General features: G+C 33.2%; 1 protein-coding gene and 1 long non-coding RNA gene across 2 annotated transcripts in view; one reads left to right on the forward strand and one right to left on the reverse strand.

The window, feature by feature from the left end:
• Positions 1-20,435, forward strand: part of Rh5 (Rhodopsin 5) — a 273,046-nt gene that overhangs the window by 55,989 nt on the left and 196,622 nt on the right. The gene's annotated exons all lie outside the window — the stretch shown is intronic.
• LOC105150413 (uncharacterized) lies at positions 9,008-11,228 on the reverse strand. Its single transcript, XR_846712.2, has 2 exons — positions 9,945-11,228; positions 9,008-9,866 (listed from the first exon to the last, which is right to left on the reverse strand). It is a non-coding gene; the product is annotated as an uncharacterized LOC105150413 (long non-coding RNA).

The raw sequence follows: 20,435 nt of genomic DNA on the forward strand, positions 1-20,435 counted from the left end.
CTCTCACTTAGGTCTTCAACTTCGCGACTTCGTGCTTAACGCGAGATTCCGTTCTAACACGTTCCGGCACGACAGACATGCAAGCATGTACCCACGAATGTAAGATCTGCTACGCGCTACGGTTTTTTCACACAATTTACTTTAACGGGCAGATTTGTATAAATTTACGTAGTGTAAGCACATGTACTATCGCGACAACGTAGAACTCACAGAACAAAGACACTGCATTTACATAAATGGAAAACCATTGAAACCGTTGAAACTTGTCCTCGTTTCTAGTAATAGTGTTTCATTAACTTCTGTCAGTGTCACATATTGTATAACGGATTTCATAAGGTTTTAATATATAGTGAGATTTGCGTGTTGATAGCAAATTGAGAAAAATAAACGTCAAGGGATCGTATTGTAATAAAAAAATTTTACGATTCGGTCCTTATTTCTAATGGTATTTTTCAACAAATTTGTATCGGTTTGACTACACAAAAATAGCGAAAACGTAATTATTCTTCATAAATTTTAAATTAAATTTTAAATTAAAATTTTACTAAAATCTCTTTTAAATCAGTTGAGAGAAAGAAATCTTATTTCTTATTTATCGCAATCTTATATTTATTTCATATTTTTAAATTTAGTCCACATTTTTCTTTCATATTTGCTTGTCATCCCTAATATATATATAAATACTTTGACTTTTTTCGATTATATAATTATCGCTTTTTGATCTATCAAAAAATCCGTAATTAATATTAAGATTACCAATTATTAAATATTAATGAGGAGTAGACTTTTAAAATGCGTTTTATCCAAAATTTAATTTTTTTAGTTAGATGTGGCGTAGTGTTCAGTGTTAAAAGACTCATATTATAATAAATTTGAAATGTTTAGAAAGCATTTTTTCATTGTTAATTTATATACTGAAAAAACATAGACATTTCGAAGTGCATTATGTTTTTAACTAGAGACAAACAAAATGCATTTATTTAACATTTTTAGCAATTGTTTAGCAATTTTGTTTAATATTTCACATCCTACTGATTGGCATATTGTTATTTTCTGCGTAATTTTTTTGTGTGCGTAGTTTCTTTCTTTCTTGTTTTCTGAAAATTTTGGATAAAACACATTTTGAAAGTCTGCTCCTCAAATATTGGATAAATAATTGGAATAAAATATAATTTTTTAAGAAAGAATTGACTGAAGAATGACTGAAGAAAAGTTTTATGTTGAGTAAGATGTAACTTTGTTGAATCTTTTTCTTCTTGGAAATGAAATAGAACGCATTTGGAAAGCGCGGTTGTGATTGTCGATATTGATTCAACTTTAGACTGCATTACGTAGAGATCAATGAAATTAATTCAAATTTGTATTTTTTTGATCCGATCACATTTGCAAGAATTTCTTTGTACTTCAATTTTTCGCTCGCGTGCTCGCATGAACTAAGTACACGCTGGTACGCACGTTTCTGACATAAAGGATATGGTAGGTCGACCTATTTTCCCTCGCTTATGTCAAAATTACTCGTAACAGAGCGATGTTAACCCACATTTTTGATGCCGGTGCTGATGTAAGTTCTCGCTGTCAGTTGAACGTCAGACGTAACTACAACGATTAGGTAGTTGATTATTGTGGCCGACTTTATATCAACGAAACATGTTTGAAATAAGTATATACCAAGAATCGAATTTAAATATTTTCTTTCTTTAATTATACATTTCAATAAATACTATATTTTTTGTTAAGACTTGATACGATCAGTCACATCGAAAAATTAGACATAAAATAAATATCGAAGATTTTAAACGAGCTTTTTTCATATCGAGATCGATATATCGTGGCGAAAAATTGGAAAGCTGAAAAATTTTTTAAAAAATAATCGGTTTTTAAAATTGATTTAGCTTTTTAGGAAGATAGTTCAGTATTTAAAAGAAAAAAATATATTTCTAAGTTTTGCGCATAGCGAAATATTATCATGTCTATTATAATATATAATTGATAAATATTGGAGTATTAATATTATTGTTTGAAAGATAATATTTTGCCAAGTGTGTCAACAGAAAGTCAAGATAACATTCCCCTACAACATCATTCCAATAATATTACAGCAGCATTGCAACGTTTTGGCAATATTGTAACATATTGCAGATGTTATAGTAATATTTATGCAAGCTTCTACGCTGTATGATACAGTGTTAAGATGCATCGAGATACATGTATAATACCAATGAGTTTATGCAAATGTTGAAGCGTAAACGCCGCTTATCGCCATTTTTCGCTCAGCGATAGACACGTGGGACGGCAGCGCGATCGTCACTATATGGACATTTAAGCGAAACAGGTTCCTAAGATCTCCCAAGATAGCCTTCCTTGTGCTGCCTAGGTATAGTGAACAGGCGCAAAATTGTTTACCGCTCTCTTGTTGAGACGATACTCGTACCCGTCTTCCCGCAACGTCGAGCTTCTACTAAACTCGACTTCGTCGGCGTGGAAACTACTCGCAAACTTTCGGGCCAACCGGTCGACGAGATATGTGGCGCGTGCAGATGCATCGAGATGCATTACCGGTCGAACTTAATGTAAGTACATGCTGCGAACAGGAGGATGTTCGAAAAGTCTATCGTTTTCTTGACACGGAACCAAGACAAGATTTGGTCGAGACATTTACGGATTTTAATGAGTTTATCAAAAGTAATTGTTCTTTTCCCTTTTTCGGCGCTTCTCATGAGCTGTTGTTTCTCGAATGCGAAATGTTTTCGTGAATTTGTCTTTTGAATGATAAAATGTAATTTAGAAATATAGATTAATTACTATTACATACGAAGTGTTGCAGAACTACTAGAAAAAGATATTAGTTATGACTCTTTTTATCAAATTGTAGATAATTTTTGCTGCATAATCAAAAGAGATCGTTATTTATATTAGGTGTTGGAATTAATTCGTAGCGTTTTTTAATGAAAGAATGTTATTTATTTCACATGAGCATTAAAAAATACATTAATGAAAGTACTTCCCATCACTTGTAAAACGCTACGAATTAATTCCAACACCTAATATATTTCTAATTATATATTTTTTATAAAGTTTTAGTTAAAATTAATACAAAAGACATAAAATCAGCTGAAGAATATGATTTAATTTTCTTTGTTAGAATTTAATCCGCTGAGAAGCATCTTGCTTTTAACTTTATTATTTGAGCTATATAAATTTCAATTTTTGTTAACAGAAAATATATTTAATATTAATAATTTATAGTGAATTTTAACGAAATTTTAATTATAAGATAACTTCGACATTTACGCCGCTTGAGAATTTATGCCGTAAAAATCAGAAAAAATAGATATATATATATATATACAATCAACCATTCTGTTATATATTTTTATATTAGTATTGTGTTATAATTTCAGTTTTTACTGTTAATATTAATTAAACCACCATCAGTTGAATCAATTTGTTAATGTAGTAAATAGCGCAACCATATATCGTAATCTACATAAAATGATTACTATAAGGAATGTAAAAGACTTAATAGTTGTTTAGTGATATATAAATGTAGAAGATAAAGAATGGAGTATGGCGAAATACAAGTACTTAGCTTTTATATTTTTTAGCTTGATGTCCCACCTGTTTAAGATATACGGTATTTTTAGTGGGCAGAATTTATGCACATACAAAATGTGCAAATTGGATTCAGTGCATTAAATGCAATAAATATAGTTATAAAATCTATACCTTATAACACTTGTAATACAGGGTGAGTTAAGAGTCACTTAAGACCGACTACCCGAATAACATCCACAGTTTTGGAGATTGGAAGAAATGCTTGAAATAAAAAATCCATTTGGAAATTAATGTTCATCATCATATGATGTCCCTCTCGATACAACAATTTTTATTTTAAGCATTTCTTTCAATCTCTAAAACTGTGTGTTATTCGGGTGGCCGATCTCAAGTGACTCAACCTCTATATAAAAGATTGGAATTATTATCTACTATATATGTATTTATTATTCTTATTCCTTAATAAAATCCTGTATATATACATTATATACGTTATTTTTACTATATGTAAATTTTTCACGAGTTGTACATTCCACTTATAAGTAGCCATATATCTTACTTTTATGAGATATACGGCAAAAATGCAAGGGTTCCAAAAAGTTTAAATGAAAAATTATTTTTAATATGAAAAATAAATATTTTGGACTCCTATTTTTTTTATAGTAATAGACAGTATAAAGGTTTTTGTATAATTTATTTACCTTAAATATTGTAAATAATATTTGATAAATTGAGTTTTTGAATGCGGTGTATACATCGGAATTATTTTAGGTATATATAGAAAAATATAATAAATACTTGTATATTACGAATAGAAAAGAAAATATATTTAATACGCTTCATTTTTAACGCTGGGTACTTTCAAGTTTTACTTTTATTATAGTATATTTATCATTTGTATATGAAGACTATAATTAATGCTATTAGTTTAAATCATTTGATTGCATTTAGCATTGAATACTAGCTAATACAAGTTATATATAATACAATAATACGATAATCTTAGATTTATAAAAATACAGCTGAAGATCATAAACCGTTCATAGTTCAAAAGATCATAAATTATCCATAATCGAAAAATTATCCATAATTGAAAAACATTATGTAATATCGAATATTCCGAGTCGTTTATTCGATGAAACGTGCACACATACGCATACAAAAACGCATACGCAACAAATGTTTAATCATTATATCATACACAATACACTCTTGTCGATCTTTCGGATGTTGTGGAATTGTCTCTTAATGGAAAATGCGCGAGTACTTTACGATTTAGATTATGAGTGTGTAGAAATTGTAGAAAATTATGGGTCAGGCGTACACACGCTCGCGCGGAATCTCTCCAATCCAGGATATATTTTTCAAAGAGACGAGCTCTATCGATTATACGATTAAAGCCGGTGATGGAATCTTACCATGGGGTGCGATCACGCGATTATTACATTACATACAAGCGCACGATTCGTGGACACTTCGCGGACGGTCAAATTAAATTATTTAGGTGTAAGAATCCGATGGTAGCTGCGTGATAGTCGTAAATCACCGAGCGCGTAGATAACGATGGAACGCACGATTTTTTATTGCCTATCGTTAAAGCTATCGTCCACCTATCTTTCGAACGAGCGATGTGTTCGTTTGATTAAACGCTTGATCGTAGCTACTATTTGTAGATATTATAGTCACGAGTACTTCTCATTCGGTAAATGGAAGGACATAGCTAATTTTTATCATATTAAAACGAATTATATTGATTAATTGTTTCGATTAATAAATTCAATTAATCTCAAACATTTGAAACCGATATATTCGCTTCAATACAATGGCTATGTTCAACAGAAAAAACAGTTTTGCAATTGTTGTAAAATGCTTTAATATGATTGATCTTGTTTTTAGTTTCTCACTGGATCTAAATATATAAGTTCATTACGTTAAAGGAATCTTACAACAGTTAGAAAGCTGCTTTTTTTGCTGAATGCAGCGAGTGATTAGTATTCTACAATTAAGGACGTTTTGGCTGTATAGTACTAACTAAAGGATCAGCGAAAAAAGCCAGTATCAGCCAAAAAATTTCGGTCATGAATACAACCTCGAACTAACCGCAAAAAACAAAACAAATAATTGGACTTATAATAGGCCATATGTTCGTATATTATTGTCAGTTGACTGCCAGCACTGAAAATCTATACTTCCCGTTGCGTATACTATTGTAGTATATTGACAACTGGCAGCAATATATGAACACGGTCATAGTAGCGCAGTGACCATATTTTGCTGCAGTTTTACGTAAATAACTTTTAAACATAAATAAGTAGATCCATATGAACACTTTTACATAAATATTTATTAGAAATTTATTAGTATATACACAAATTTTAATTTAATTCGTAATGCTACATCCTCATCAGATTTACAAATAAATGGTATAAAACACGATTTTACAGAAGAATCAAGACAAACAACAAAAAATTAAATAACTTATAAATCAGTAAAAAAATTGTGCTTAAATTTTATATAAATATTCATATATACAATAATAACAGAATAAATTTTTACCTTTTTTGTAATGCTTTGAGATATATCCTTAAGCTGCAACAAGTCATCAGATACATGTAGTCTCTGAAAAATTTTGTACTAGTTCGAAATATGAATGTTGGAAGATTTTGATTTGATATGAGTGCTCGATTTGAAGTAGAAACTATATATCTATATTCTACTTTCGAATCCATCTTATAGCCAAGAGATTATCTCCGTCTGCAGGGCGAGCTGCTCGTGGTTCCGGTGGCCCGTGGAGAGTGTCGTTAAAAGCACCGAAGAACACGAAACCGGAAACTAGACGAGCAGTCCAAATGTCCAGCGACAATTGAATTGTCGACCGAACGTGACCGGAAAGTCGCGTATCGTGATGTTCGCCCTTAAACGCTGGTTGCTCCAGTCTTGTTTTCTCTCTCTCTCTCTCTCTCTCTCTCTCTCTCTCTCGCGTGCTGAATCTTTTATTTTTTTCTTCGTTCGCGTCTTGAACTCAGAATTAGTTCAAACTTTTCTTGACGCTGCATCTTGTAGGTCGAAAGCGATCTTCGAATAGTTCAGTGGTCTGAAAAACGGACGTGAGTTGCAGCTCGTGGAAATGGAGGTAGATCGATACAGTGATACGTTTTTGTACTGTCCGTTTTATAGTACAAAATCCGTTAGAAAATACGAAATTTATTTATAACTTGAACGAATGTAAATTTTTCATTCATAAATACGTCGATCAGAGGCTGATGAACAAAAGTTCTTATTGGACGAATAAATAAATCTGTCCATTTATTGATTTGTTTCTTTCGCAATTTTTATTGGACGCGTGATGAGGCGGAACGCAGGAACTCCGATTGTGTCTCTCCTTTTGTTTCTTTATTGTATTTTTTTTATTAATGACAGTAGCGCAACTGTGGCGAGGAGCGCAGTGTGGCGCTCGTGCTCCAACGATCGCACCGTAAACGCTAAATAAAAAACGCCGAATAGAAGTTGTTAAGGAGGAAAGGGTTTAATTGCATTTTACGGCGCCTCGGACGAGCTCGGGTGGCTGCGCAGGGCACAACACCGGCTTTGATTTACGCGATAGCTGTTGCTGTTTGCCGGTTGCGGCGGCCTCTCGATTTAACGTTGCGCTCATCAAGCTTCTGGAAGGGAGAAGGGTCGGAGGGTAAAGTCGAGCACGGAAGAGTGCTAACAAAGGTCGTGCCCGAGGTAAGACGGGGATACGCTCGCCGTCGCGAAGAATTTCGCGGTAATAATGAAAGCACGCTGTAAGATTGGTTCCCCTCGACGCCTCGCGGGATTTACCAGAGAGTACAAGGGTAGAAAAGACGTCAAAGAAAGAGAACACGGGAAACCGTAGTCCTAGCGCAGTTATTTTACAGCTGCAGCACAAATAACGGACTACGTTAATATTTTATATTCTCAATATTAAGAGATATTTTTGCTTGTTATTTTAAAATTATCGATAGCGTTCCATTGAATGAAAAGCGATATGACATAAACAATATTGTGATATGAATGTATATCATATGCACTTTTGCAATCACAACATATTCAGTTTTCATTTTTTTTTTTTTTATTGAGTTACCACATACAGACGCGATATAACGGAGAAGAGTAACGAGTTTTACGATTTAGCTCTTATGTTCGCGTTGACCATAGATAAAACGTTTTGCCGAGTCAGGCTGGACTGTTTTTTTTTTCTTTCCTTGTGTCATCGACATACGTCAAGCTTTAGACTTCGTCCTTTTTATTCTATCCCACGCGTCACGGCGTGGCGTCCCGATGGACGCAGACGAGCCATTGTTGCTCGGCGTTTCAGAAAAAAGCTCGCTACGGAAGGAAGAAGGAGATTCACGCGCGCAGATACAAACGCGTTTTATGCGTACGGCCATGTTGTGCATTTCCCGAGACCAGCCTTGCTACGAATTTTTAATCAGAGAAAATTCGAGTATGAAATTCGCGCCGTTTTTGTTCGATGTTTTCCGTCCATCCGGATGAAAACGGTCACGATTCGTCGACTCGAAACCCTCGAACACATCCAGCTATAGAAAAGCAGATACAGTCGTCGCCATTGAATTATACCGAGTGTCCGTTACAATACAGAAAAAAGGAGAGTGATAACAGCCTCGTGGCTTGACGCGAACTTTTTTAAACCATGCGGGAGATACGTTTTATTCGTTCTACACCAGTTGAAGGTGTTCGTGGAGTTTTGGATGGAGAAACAGGAGAAAAGCTAATAAAGCTACAATGCGTGCAAATTCGACGAAAATACAAACTACCGCATGAGGGAATAGAGAAACGCATTTAGATTCTGTAATCTAGAAACTGAAATATGTTTCTGCATGTTATTACTTTTTATTAAAACTGAATTATAATTTTGGAAATTAAAGTGTCTTTTGCAAGCAATGAATTTTAACCCTTTTAATAATTGATATTTCTTTTTCTCTTTAAATATTTTTAACATATGCTTTATATTTATATAAATTAATAAAAATAAGAAAAAATAAGAAAAATAAATTTCGCTCTTTTATTATCAAAGTTACTAGATTTTCATTATTGTTATTATTAACTTTGGCATTTGTAATATGATGAGAAAAGAATCATGAGGTAAATATGCAAAGAGCACAACGCTACAATGATAAAGAAGAAAATTGTATAGTCTTTATAGGTACAATGGCCACTCTTAATAAATTATCTCCGCTATTAGATAGCAAAATCTAATGATCATTTATGGAATCATTTGTTCAATAATCCGTTATTATCTCGTAACTAATATTTCAATACACAATAGCCGATATTTATTATAATGTATTTTTATTCATTTTGAAATGTTTTCTAGGTACAGTTTTAGCATTTATTAATAGGTATTTTTTTATTCTTCTTAAACTTGAGCGTATCACATGAATATGGATATATGCAAACTTGAATATGTTGTTGAATATTTAACATTTTATTTGTTTGTACATATTTCGAGTTACGCAAAGTTAAATAACAATATGGCATTTTGCTAATGTAATCTTTTAAGCTTTCTAAGCCTTCTGATCGCTGACAATCTTTTTTCGTGATTTTCATATAAAAATAATTGTTTGTAAGATAGTTGCAACTGTATTGCTAATCTATAATCTAATTCATTTTAAGACATGTTCAGATTTCCACTTGAGTGCTTCTCTAATATCATTTTATTCTTTAACATTTGGTGAATAACAAGGAAGTAATTAAGTGTCTGGATGACACTCGAATAGAAATCTGAACATAGCTTTACGTGTAGATATAGGCTTTTGGCTGAACAGCTTATATCTATAGCTATAGATAATAGAAAAGAAGTTAAGTGTACGTATATATTTGCAAACATTTTGCAATATTTTAGTTTTTTATAATTCTGTAGCCAAATATTGTTTTTTAAACAAAACCAATTTTTTAAATCTATTTTTATGGGAGAACCACATTTTACCACCCCTGTTTCTCTTTGACCTATTATAAAGTGTTACATTTTTATAAATGCCATAAATAACAGATATTTTGAATCTAAAATTAATTGAACAATAATTGACGAATGTAATTATTAAGTTTTCAATTTAAATATTAATTATTAACAAAATTATTGTGTAAATGAAAATGAAGGACTATCGTAACACACACAAACTTTTTCCTCTATATACAAAATTATATATTACATACACATACTTGAAATAGTAAAATGGTAAATATACAAACATCGATACGAGGGTGAAATATTATTGCCGGATCGTTAACGAGCCATCATGAGTACAAAGACGACGGTCCATGATCTGCAGCATAAATGAAAATCGAGTTTATGCAATGGCATGTGTATATCCCTGAAGACGGCTGTCGGTATTGTTACACACATTACTACTTTGGCAGATGGAGTATTCGCTTCGACGGCTCACGGTAATGACGTCGAACGATGATAACGACGACGAGTCTTGGTTCGACGCCCATTGACGTCGTGTCGTCGTCGTTCTCAAGCGCGCTCGATTTCGCCGAGTCGAGCTCTTCGGCTTAGCCACATGCATATTTACACAATGCACCACCCGCCTGTGTAACGCGGTTTAGTCTCTGCAACCGAGCGACACGCTGTCACCCTCGGCGGAGGCGCGCACAAACGTAGGGGAGTCGTGTGATCCGCAAAGGCGAATTTACACGACTCGCTATTGATGATGTACGCCTGCGTCGTGACATAACTAGAGCCTCGGAGGTTCGTAGACATCCTATATACGTTGATGTAATAAGTAAATTTGGTCTGCGCAACGCCTTAAAGATGAAGTTCTAGAATAGTGCAAAGTTGGACGAATGTACGTACAGCGATGTGTACAAAGAGTGTTGCAACTGTGTGATGTAACTAGAAAGATGAGTCCTCATGTAAAAATAAATCGGAAATGCTAGGAATGATATTTTTGAGTACAAGATTTGATATAAGATTTAATTTCAGAGAAAAATGACTTTGTAACATACATATCAGAAAGTTTACGGGTTATTGCCGTGTTTTCATCCATTGCTAATGCCAATATTTCGTGAATCTTGTCATTCACTTCATCAGAGCGAAGAACTGATGAAGATGTACTGACGTACTGATGTTGTATACATACTCGTTAAATAAATAAATCAATATTTTCTCTTTTTCTAAAAAACATGTAAAAATGTTTAACTTGTAAAAAAAATATTTCTAAAAATATGATAAATTTTGCAAATTTTTTAATACATTGTAATTTTAGGATTATCTAGATTGCAATGTATCGTCGCTTTGATAAGAAAGTGACACATTTCAAATTTTAGTGACTTTTAAAGGGAGCATTTTTTAAATTCTGAATTGGAATAAGAAAGCTTTTAAAAGGAAAATTTTTAAGGAAAAATAAAGAGAGCATGACTCCAATAGTGCATTCGGAAAGACTCTATGAGCGCTATTTGTGCCATTCTATTATCGTTTATTAGACATAAAACAAGGATAGGATGACACAAATAGCGCTAATAGCATTTTCCTGGACTCACCTCAAATAAGATGTTTTTTAATCATTATTTTAGCAATGTTCCTTTATGGTATCTATTTTCTATAACGATTATTGCGAACTTGATTAGATGATAAGTGACACTTATGCCCTTTAACGGTAAATTGGAAGAGTTACAAATATATCGATTTTTCAAGAAAAAAAAAATACGTTTTTAAAATTGATTTTCTGTCACTATCGCAAAAATATTAATTTTTTGCGTAATTTTTCTATTTCAAACTGACAATATTATCAAATAAATAATAAAATTCCTAGAATTCATATCTCCTGCTTCCAAGAATGATCATTATTTAGTAAACACATAGATTCAAATAATTTATAGAATGTTGTAAAAGATAATTCAAATTTAGCTTGCGTTACAAAAATATTTCCTGAAATAAAAATATTTTCGAAATTTTCTGAACTACTTTTAGCACAAAGTTCAGAGCTTGAGTCCTCTGATAAAATCGATTGTTTCGTATTGTAATCTTCATTCTTCTTTATGTGTTGCACAAATATAATTGGAACTTTATATATTCCACTGGTATGAAGATAATTTCTGTCAGAACTTTATATATTCCACTGGTATGAAGATAATTCTCTCAGAACGTTTATTTTTGCACAATTCTGAGTAAGGAACAAATTGACAAGGTCAGATTGGAAATTGATTCGTCATAGTAATCAAATAAGCGTAGTATTATCTCTCCAGGTTTCAGTAGAAATTGGAAGAACGCAAGAATTTTAACAAGACGTCAAGACGTCGTTCGTTTCTAGAGATTCATGTATTACTCGCGAGGTCGAAGTGGAAACTCATTTGGTTCTTGCACATTGTGTTCTTCATATTGAAATTTTATATATATATTATTAATACATATATATTATTAATATTATTATAGATTATTATGAGATAAATAATAATTGGTAATGTATTTCTAGTATAATAACAGTAATCGTATTATGATTACAGTAATTATGAAGCAATATCTGATGATAAACTAATTAACCTAATTTCTAATAATATTTGATGCAATAATAATTTATTTAAATATTTATTAATATTTTTTCTATACGCTGCATCAAAAATTTCTTTTGATATTGAGATTAAATATGAATAATTATAACAAAGTAACGGTATGAAAAATTTTATTAGGAAGTAAATACAGATACAAATATACAGATATGAGGTAATATATTATAGATAATTGGCAAAATGGAGCACAAGTAAATCTGTCCACTTCGTAAAATTCAGTTTTTTGCTTTTCTTTGATACATCAAACTTTATTGCGCACCGTTCAATAAATTAACGATGGCGAATCACAGCGTGTCGAAAACTAGACGTTAGCCCAATACTTTTCTGTCGTTCGACAGGCTGATGCCGAAGGAGAGAGAGAGAGGGGAATTAAACGGCTTTGGAACGAAGAGGAATAGTCCGCGGTTTCCGATCCGTGCTCGATCGGTTAACGGCCATAACTTTCCTTATCACGTCTGGGGTTTTACCACACGCGTGACGTACCCTCCAGGGACTTTTTGTCACTCCATGTCAATCGACGAAAACCGTGAGGGATACCAGAAGGGTGTCGCTCGATGAGACATTCGCATGACGCAGCTCTCAAATCTGAGACTCGGTCCTTCGGGATAGAGAGGATTTCATCCTTAAGCAGGATCAGCATTAAGTTCTCTCTTCATCCAAACAAAATAAGTCCATGCTTATCTCGCTTACTTGATTTCTTACTAAATGTCTTTTTGTTTTTAGCCATATTGTTATATAGCCATTTATGGGTTTCGTTCTTTTCATTATTTTAATCAAAGTTACACAGTTTAATTTCAAGAATTCTACATGTTTCTTGAACCGAAACAGTGTATTAAACTTATTGAGAAATGCATTACTGAGTCGCTTCTATCGTTGATATTTACAGTCAGTCTCTTCTGCATGCAACGCCAACTTTCGATTCACCTTTCAACGTTTCGTGGAAAACTTTATCTCTTTTCCAATTTTTATCCCGTGACTTTTTCGGCAGTATCTTTCAACTCTCACGACGACAGACTCTTGACATTTGTTCGCGGACGGTCGAAGAGAGTTTCAGAAAGAAATGGGCGTGTTCTAAAATTGTCATGTCATTTATAAACCGTCGGCGTTATATCTATACCAATTATTCGCCGATCAATGTTACGTCTTTGAATTTCACAGAATAAATAATTTGTTCGACAATCGCTAAGAAGACTTTTCTAAATATATTTTAGTAATATATTGTTTTTCGATATTTGTGTACATATATTTATATTCATTGGTTGACAATTCAATAACTCAGAAGTATTCTTTGAAATAAGTATCTGATTCCGATTATATGCGACACCAGTTTGCTTTTAGATATTAAAAATAAAAAAGGACTATTGTTCGTTTGATGCTATTACACGTTTTTGATTGGCTTCGTCTTTTAATGAAGGGTATACAATTTCGCTCTAAATTGAATTCTACTTTTTCGATATTCGATGTTTACATTTTAAGCTATCGAAACATTTTTGTTTTCTTCATCGTACGAATTTTTCAATGATAACTTTATGGCATGTAAGTAATATTCACTTACGTAGAGATTTTATAACATAATGTTAATTCTATCGATAAAAAAATCTGTCTAAAAAACGGAAAGCATCAATTTTAATACAAACAACTTTCCATAAAATTACTTATAGGAATTTATATATCCGCGTATTATGAAAATTTTATAGAATAACAATTTAACATAAAAAATAAATATTAAAAGAAGAAGAAGGCATGCTTACATCTGAATGTGTACATGACTCTCCATCTTATTGTGCATATAAACGCTTATGTACACTTGCAAAACGGAAAGCATACAGCACATATTCAGCTCAGCTCGGCACAATTCCATTTATAAGTAATTATAGTAATCCCAACTTGCAAACTCAGATGTTGAGAAATGCTGCTTAACCAAATTTGATCGAAGAAGTGTTACGTATACGAATGATTTTGTATCAAGTAAAATGATTTACCGCGTAAATTGTAGTTGAAATATTTCTATTCTATATTTTTCGGATTTATCATCACTGCGAATATTTTTTATATTTTGCGAAATTGCTATAATCCACGATATACGTCCTACCAAAATACACCGCATGTTCCAAAGTATTGTAATATACGTTGGTCTATTATTGCACTGTATTTTACAAAGTTTTCATTTAGAGAATATATCGAATGTATTTTATATATATTTTATTTTGGATATTAGAGTGTTTTTATGATATCCCAAATATGAAAATCATTCGGAAGAATTCACATGTTACGAGGGTAGGACCTGCACACTCAGCATAAATTTTAACATCAACTTTGAAACAACTATTTAAAATAAAAAAACAAATATTTGTGGAAGAAGAAAAAGATTTGCTTACACCTGAATGTGTACATGGCTCTCAGCCGTACTGTATGAATGCTTATGTACACTTGCTTTTTTATTTGTAAAGAAAAGCAAGTAAAAACGGATTGAGCTGCATAAATGCGTTTAATTATCTTGAATAGGTTTGAATCAACTAGATTGGCAACGGGCGTCCACGAAGAACTGAAAACTCAGGGCCAAAAGGATAGATGGATGAATTGCTCTGCTCTCCTAAGTCGTGTGTATCTTGGCAAGCATTGTATACATGTAACGGTGACGAGCTTGCGGGTATAAACAGAAAGCCGCGTGTGGTGCCGTAGCCTTGCCTTCGGTAAATGCATGCTCTGTAAATTGCCTGGCATTTAATTACCATGAGTAGGCAGGCCGCGCACGCTAAAGCCAAGAGCCCACTCCGCTCAACTCCTATACCCCATTCTGCTTCTCTTTCTCGTCAAGCAGTGGAGAGAGCGAAAAATAGATAAAAGTATCTACAGAAGAAGAAAAAGAAGAAAAATAAGAAAAAAAGTAGCAGAGAAATACACATACAGAGAAATTTCAATCCGTGGCTTACTTTTGCATCCTCTCGCGAGCGATACACCAGTTTTCCAACGTCGTCCTCTCTCGTTCGCTTTTACTCTCCCACTGTATGTTGCATCGTGACTCTCCGCCGTCTGCCCTTACGCTTACATGCCACGGACGTATGTGTTACGAAGTACTGCTAAATTAAACACCTGCTTCAGTTAAACAGTACCTACTTCGACTCACCACTCAGAGCCACGAATCAACCTGCTCGTGTTTCACTCTCTTCTATCTTCTCTCTCTCTCTCTTTCTCTCTGTCTACGTTTTGCCACTCTAATTGAATGCTGTTGTAAATCCTTTTCAGTATCAACGTGAGTGAATATATTTCGCGAGTGTCGTCTTGGAACAGTTGTTGCATCTTAAACGGTTTGTAAAACTGCAAAAGGCAGTAGATCATCAAACTAATGATTTTATTTTATAACATGAAGAAACTTATTAAGCTTATCAAAAAAATCAGTTAATTTTTTTAGGAAGTGATATAATGAAACGAGAGAATTGATACATCTATTAAATTTCAATTACACGAAAAACAGATTATTGATATAGAAATAAATCAATAGTAAGTTAAATGAGAACGCTACATGAATAAACCAGATAAATAAAAAGCGTCAAATATGACTGAATCTTGGTATCTAATAATATTTTTACGTATAATACATTTTAAATACACATCTTCCAGTTATTATACATAAACTGCGCTTTAATTATTATCAAATTTAAAAACGTATAAATTGAAGTTGAAATAATATCACAAATGGATTATCAATTTATTATAATTAAATATCTTAAATATAAAATATTATAAATTTTGTCATATTATTATTTCAGTTTTGGTTTATGATTGTGTTTCAAATCTGGTAGTAAATTGTGGTACGCAGTTTATATAATAACTGAAAGATATATTTACAAGTTATATACAAAAATATATTAGATAAAATCTAGCCTCGATTACTGTATTTGGCTGTTCTTTACTTATTCGCGAATTGAGTCTATTACAATTTTTTAATTATACAGAATAACTAGTGTTCCATTATAAGCTATCTTTATATATATTATTTAACATTCATGTTAAGCTAATATTTTTCTCGGTTCTTTTTCTTTCGTCTTAAATAAACCGAAGTATATTATTATTTCTATCAATTTCTTTATTATATTTTATAAACTTCTGTATGTCTATTATCGTCACACGTATTCATATCGTCTTCTTGTCTATAATATGAAGTAAATGCTTCGCCATTTCGAGCTTGAATGAATTGACCTTCAATCGGACGTTTCTTAATTATTCAAAAACTCGAGGGATTTTTAGTAGCTGATGTCTTTTTCCGACTGAAATGTCAGACACGCGTTTCAGGTCGACATATCGCTTTGATATTATTATAGGTGACGCGACGTTTAAATCGTCTTTCCTCATTGCTTTTTCCTTTATTACTATTCACATTAGCTACGATATAGAATGCTATGTTTGCTACTGATACAGCCAAGATATGTCTTAGACGAGCTGTTGCTTCTATGACTCTTTGCATCGTCGCTGACTTAATACACCGATTAAGTGTCAAGACTGTTCATTGCGTGCACGTTTGCATGCAAGTGACCTCGTCTACGTGCACATTGACGTAATTGCAAGATATTGCACTCTCGTGTGAGCATTTACAAAGTTAGCCGTGTATGAGTTAATAGCGCAATATATTGCCTTCTTTTGACGCACGAATGCATTATATACAAAAGTGAAAGAGACGTGGATTCTACTCTGCTCACGTGTCATTGTAATAAAACGATTTAAAATCGAATCTCGTGATATTTTGTAATTGGATATTTTTTAATTTCAAAATCGCGCAAATTGTATAATATCCAGTATGACATTCGGAAGTTAAATTAGTACCAATTAATTAATTATCAAAGAGTAGAAATTAATGAACGATAACGTATAAATAAAGAAGAACGGTGACACGACGACCATATCGGTCAAATCAATTATTTAGTGATCATTAATGCGGCAACAATATTTACATTGATGATTAATTATACATATGGTTTACACAGGTAGAACATAACTAAACAATTAGCCATAATTATTTGTTACTATCGCAACCAATGATTGCGATTTAATCATCTTCCACATTGTACTTACAATTAGCTTACATGTATGTATATGTTCAATCATGGAGATCACATTTAATAATTTTATGCATATTAAACAGTCATTTCGTAAACTTTCAGAACGCGTTGTAATACATACTATATATTGCATGTGGACGAATTAGAGAGAGAGAGTTATAACATTAGATTATTATGAATAATAATAATTATATATTATAGAATTATATATAGAACGCGATAATGAGTGAAATAAAAACTTTCTTCTATATATATGTATATATATATATACATTTCAGAATACTAACCTTACGTTTTGCAGACAGCTAATAAGCTGCTGCATCAGTAGTGATTATTACAGTAATTAATTTGTTTTAAAGTTCGTGAAAATTCCGTAAGAACCTCAAAGGCAGGAAGCACGGCTGCGTACTTGGTAACTCGCTCCAATCTAATAACAACCAAGAGCGGCAGTGGATAATTAAGAGAGAAGTATTCTAAAATATTCCTTTCTGACGAGTACAGCATTTCAGTGCAATGCGCGACGAACGTTTCAAAAGTAAAGCGTTACGATCTCGTTCAATAATGGCGTGCGATTAAAGCGCTCTTTGCCAATAAAGTAAGTAAAATTTTAATATCCTTTCACTTGAAGTTATTGAGTATTTTTTTTTCATTGTTACAACTGCAATATGCATAAATATGAGAACATTCGTGCTAAAAAATTCCTACATTTAATAAAAATGTAATGATTATTTCTAAATTTAATTTCTGAGTACAAAGATGATTTATACGTTTACAGAAACGATGTCATTTGAAAAAATACATATCATTTTGAAGTTCGCTAAGGATGTATAAATACATAATAGTTAACTCGTAATAGTCAACGGGTTAGAGAAAGTTAACAATCGGTCGATCTCACTCATCTCGAATTTAATCAACGCCGAATCCTCGGATCCGTCAGCAGCTTCGTTATCCCAAAACGCTAACAACGCGAATTTAACTGCCGCTCCGCGGCACGATGCGTTTTAATTCGCTCGCTCTTGCGAGTGCCGCGAGTTCTGAGTAGACGTCGTGCACGAGGACTTCCTCGGGGTGGCTCTTTGGGGGTGTTTTTGATTTGTTGGTTCCCGTGGCACCTACTGGGTTCAGAAAGAGAAAGAGAGCGGGAGAGAGAGAGAGAGAGAGAGAGAGAGAGGGAGGGAGATGCAGGTAGAGCCCACTGGAACGCGAGTTAGGAGGTGCGGGTCTCGGGTGAGGGTGGCGGTGGGTGGACTGGGTAACCGCACATTATGTGATTTCTACAGGGAGCGAGCTAACTTCGCGATTGAATTGTGCCGGCGACAATGGCAATCTGCCAGGGCACTCGACGGTTTCTCCGCATGGTATTTTCAACGCGCGGCTGTTGCTACGCCGCGCTTTACGTTTTACAACCATCTAACCGTTTCGTTTGCTTCGTCGGGCGATCGTGCCATTTTTTCCAGTATGAACATCAATAATTTCCTGACTACTTAGTGCTTTTCAAGTAAGACGCATCAGAACACGATTATCTGAACGAAATAAATTCTCTGTATTAAAAAATTAATAATAATGCTATAGTTTGGTATTTTTGGCTTGTGCCTATAAATATCATGTTAAAATTAATATTCTTTTTGTGTTTTTGAAGTAAAAGTCATTTGCATTATACAATACTGCCGGTACATTGTTTATTTCCGATATTTATTATAATAACTAAGATATTTATTAATAAGTACGTATGTTTTTTTTTTCAAATGAGTTGGTATAAAATTTGAAAGATTGATGTATGAGATTTCTCGTGGCATTTCTATTCGAAATAGTTTTTCGCTATCTGGTTACGAGTGAAAGGAGCGATGCGAACGTATTACGATTTTAAGATTCGACGAAGGGGATACCATTGTTTTCTCATCCGACACAAGGCAAGAGCCGTACGACACGACGGGATGGACGATATTCAAATATTTACGTGAATTTTTCCGTAAACCGAGTGACGAACGTTTCTTCTTTCTAGACACCTTTCTCTGGAGGCAATGTTGGTAGCAGCAATAAAATCTGTAAATTAAGAAAAAGCGTTGCAATTGAACAACTATTTTGATTCACATAGTCATTAATTATAAAAAATACTAAATTATTAAATTAAATTCTAAATATATTATATTCTATATATTTTATATTTATAATGTCTATTTGTAATATCTATAATTTATAATTTGTAAATGACAAACTTATAAAATTAAAATTTGACTTTATAATTATTACTTACATTTCTTGAAAAATATATTTTGATGGTCAAAGTATTAAAAATATTATCCAGATACAATTGGAACTTTCGATTTTTAATAAAATATTAAATTGATATTCTATGACTATGATGATCTATAACTAATTATAAAGTTGTTAATTATCATTATTGTTTATATTTCCTACTTTAATTATGTTTGCAATATTACATATTTTGTGGTTAAATCATTGAAAGTTAAAAATTACATCTTTTCTATTCAGCAGTTTATGAATATGAAAAAAAGAGAAAAGATTGGCAGGATTTTATTTACATATCAGCGCGACCCATTTTTATTAATTATTCTAACCAAGATGACGTAACTTAACCAAGATGACTGCTGTTACAAAATTATCTACTTGGCAGTGAGTGGGTACTTCTCTTCTTTAGTAGTTCTCGCAAACCTAATTTTTCACAACGCGTCACTCGCTGTCCTCTCAATAGGCGTGTGTCCTTTGTCGTGAGAGTCCTGCGACAGCGCGGTGGATGGCACGGTCCGTCGTATCAAAAGGATTTCCACTTTGGCGATCCCCACGAGGCACAAAGCCCGAATCCGCATTCTGAGTATTCGCATGGGAGGCGAATACGTCGCGTGCAGGGAGTTAAGAAGGAGCTTAAAAACGCGCGGTTCACGCCGGCTTTTCTTCCCCATTTGCACACGAATGTGCTTCCTCCCTTTGCGCTACGAGGAATTCCTTTCCGGTCAATGACGTAACCGATCTTCAAGCACTCCAGAAGCCCTTCACCCTTTACTTTACGCAACGTCAATCTCAATTATCCTGCTCTTAAACTTCTCCGTGTTCCATGGTCGTCTTAATAACAATGGATAATATGCGCATGTTACAGAAAATAAAATATGAAAATACATATCCCTTTATCTTCTTTTTTTTGTTTTTATCATTCCTTTTAGCCTCTTGAAATAAAACTTTTGCTGCATTTGTGAACTTGTTATGCCACTGTTTTAGAAGGCCTTTCTTCTCCTGTCTTTTTTCAGTTCG

This window comes from Acromyrmex echinatior, chromosome 10, assembly GCF_024713525.1.
Source record: "Acromyrmex echinatior isolate Ae372 chromosome 10, ASM2471352v2, whole genome shotgun sequence".
NCBI classification, from domain to species: domain Eukaryota; kingdom Metazoa; phylum Arthropoda; class Insecta; order Hymenoptera; family Formicidae; genus Acromyrmex; species Acromyrmex echinatior.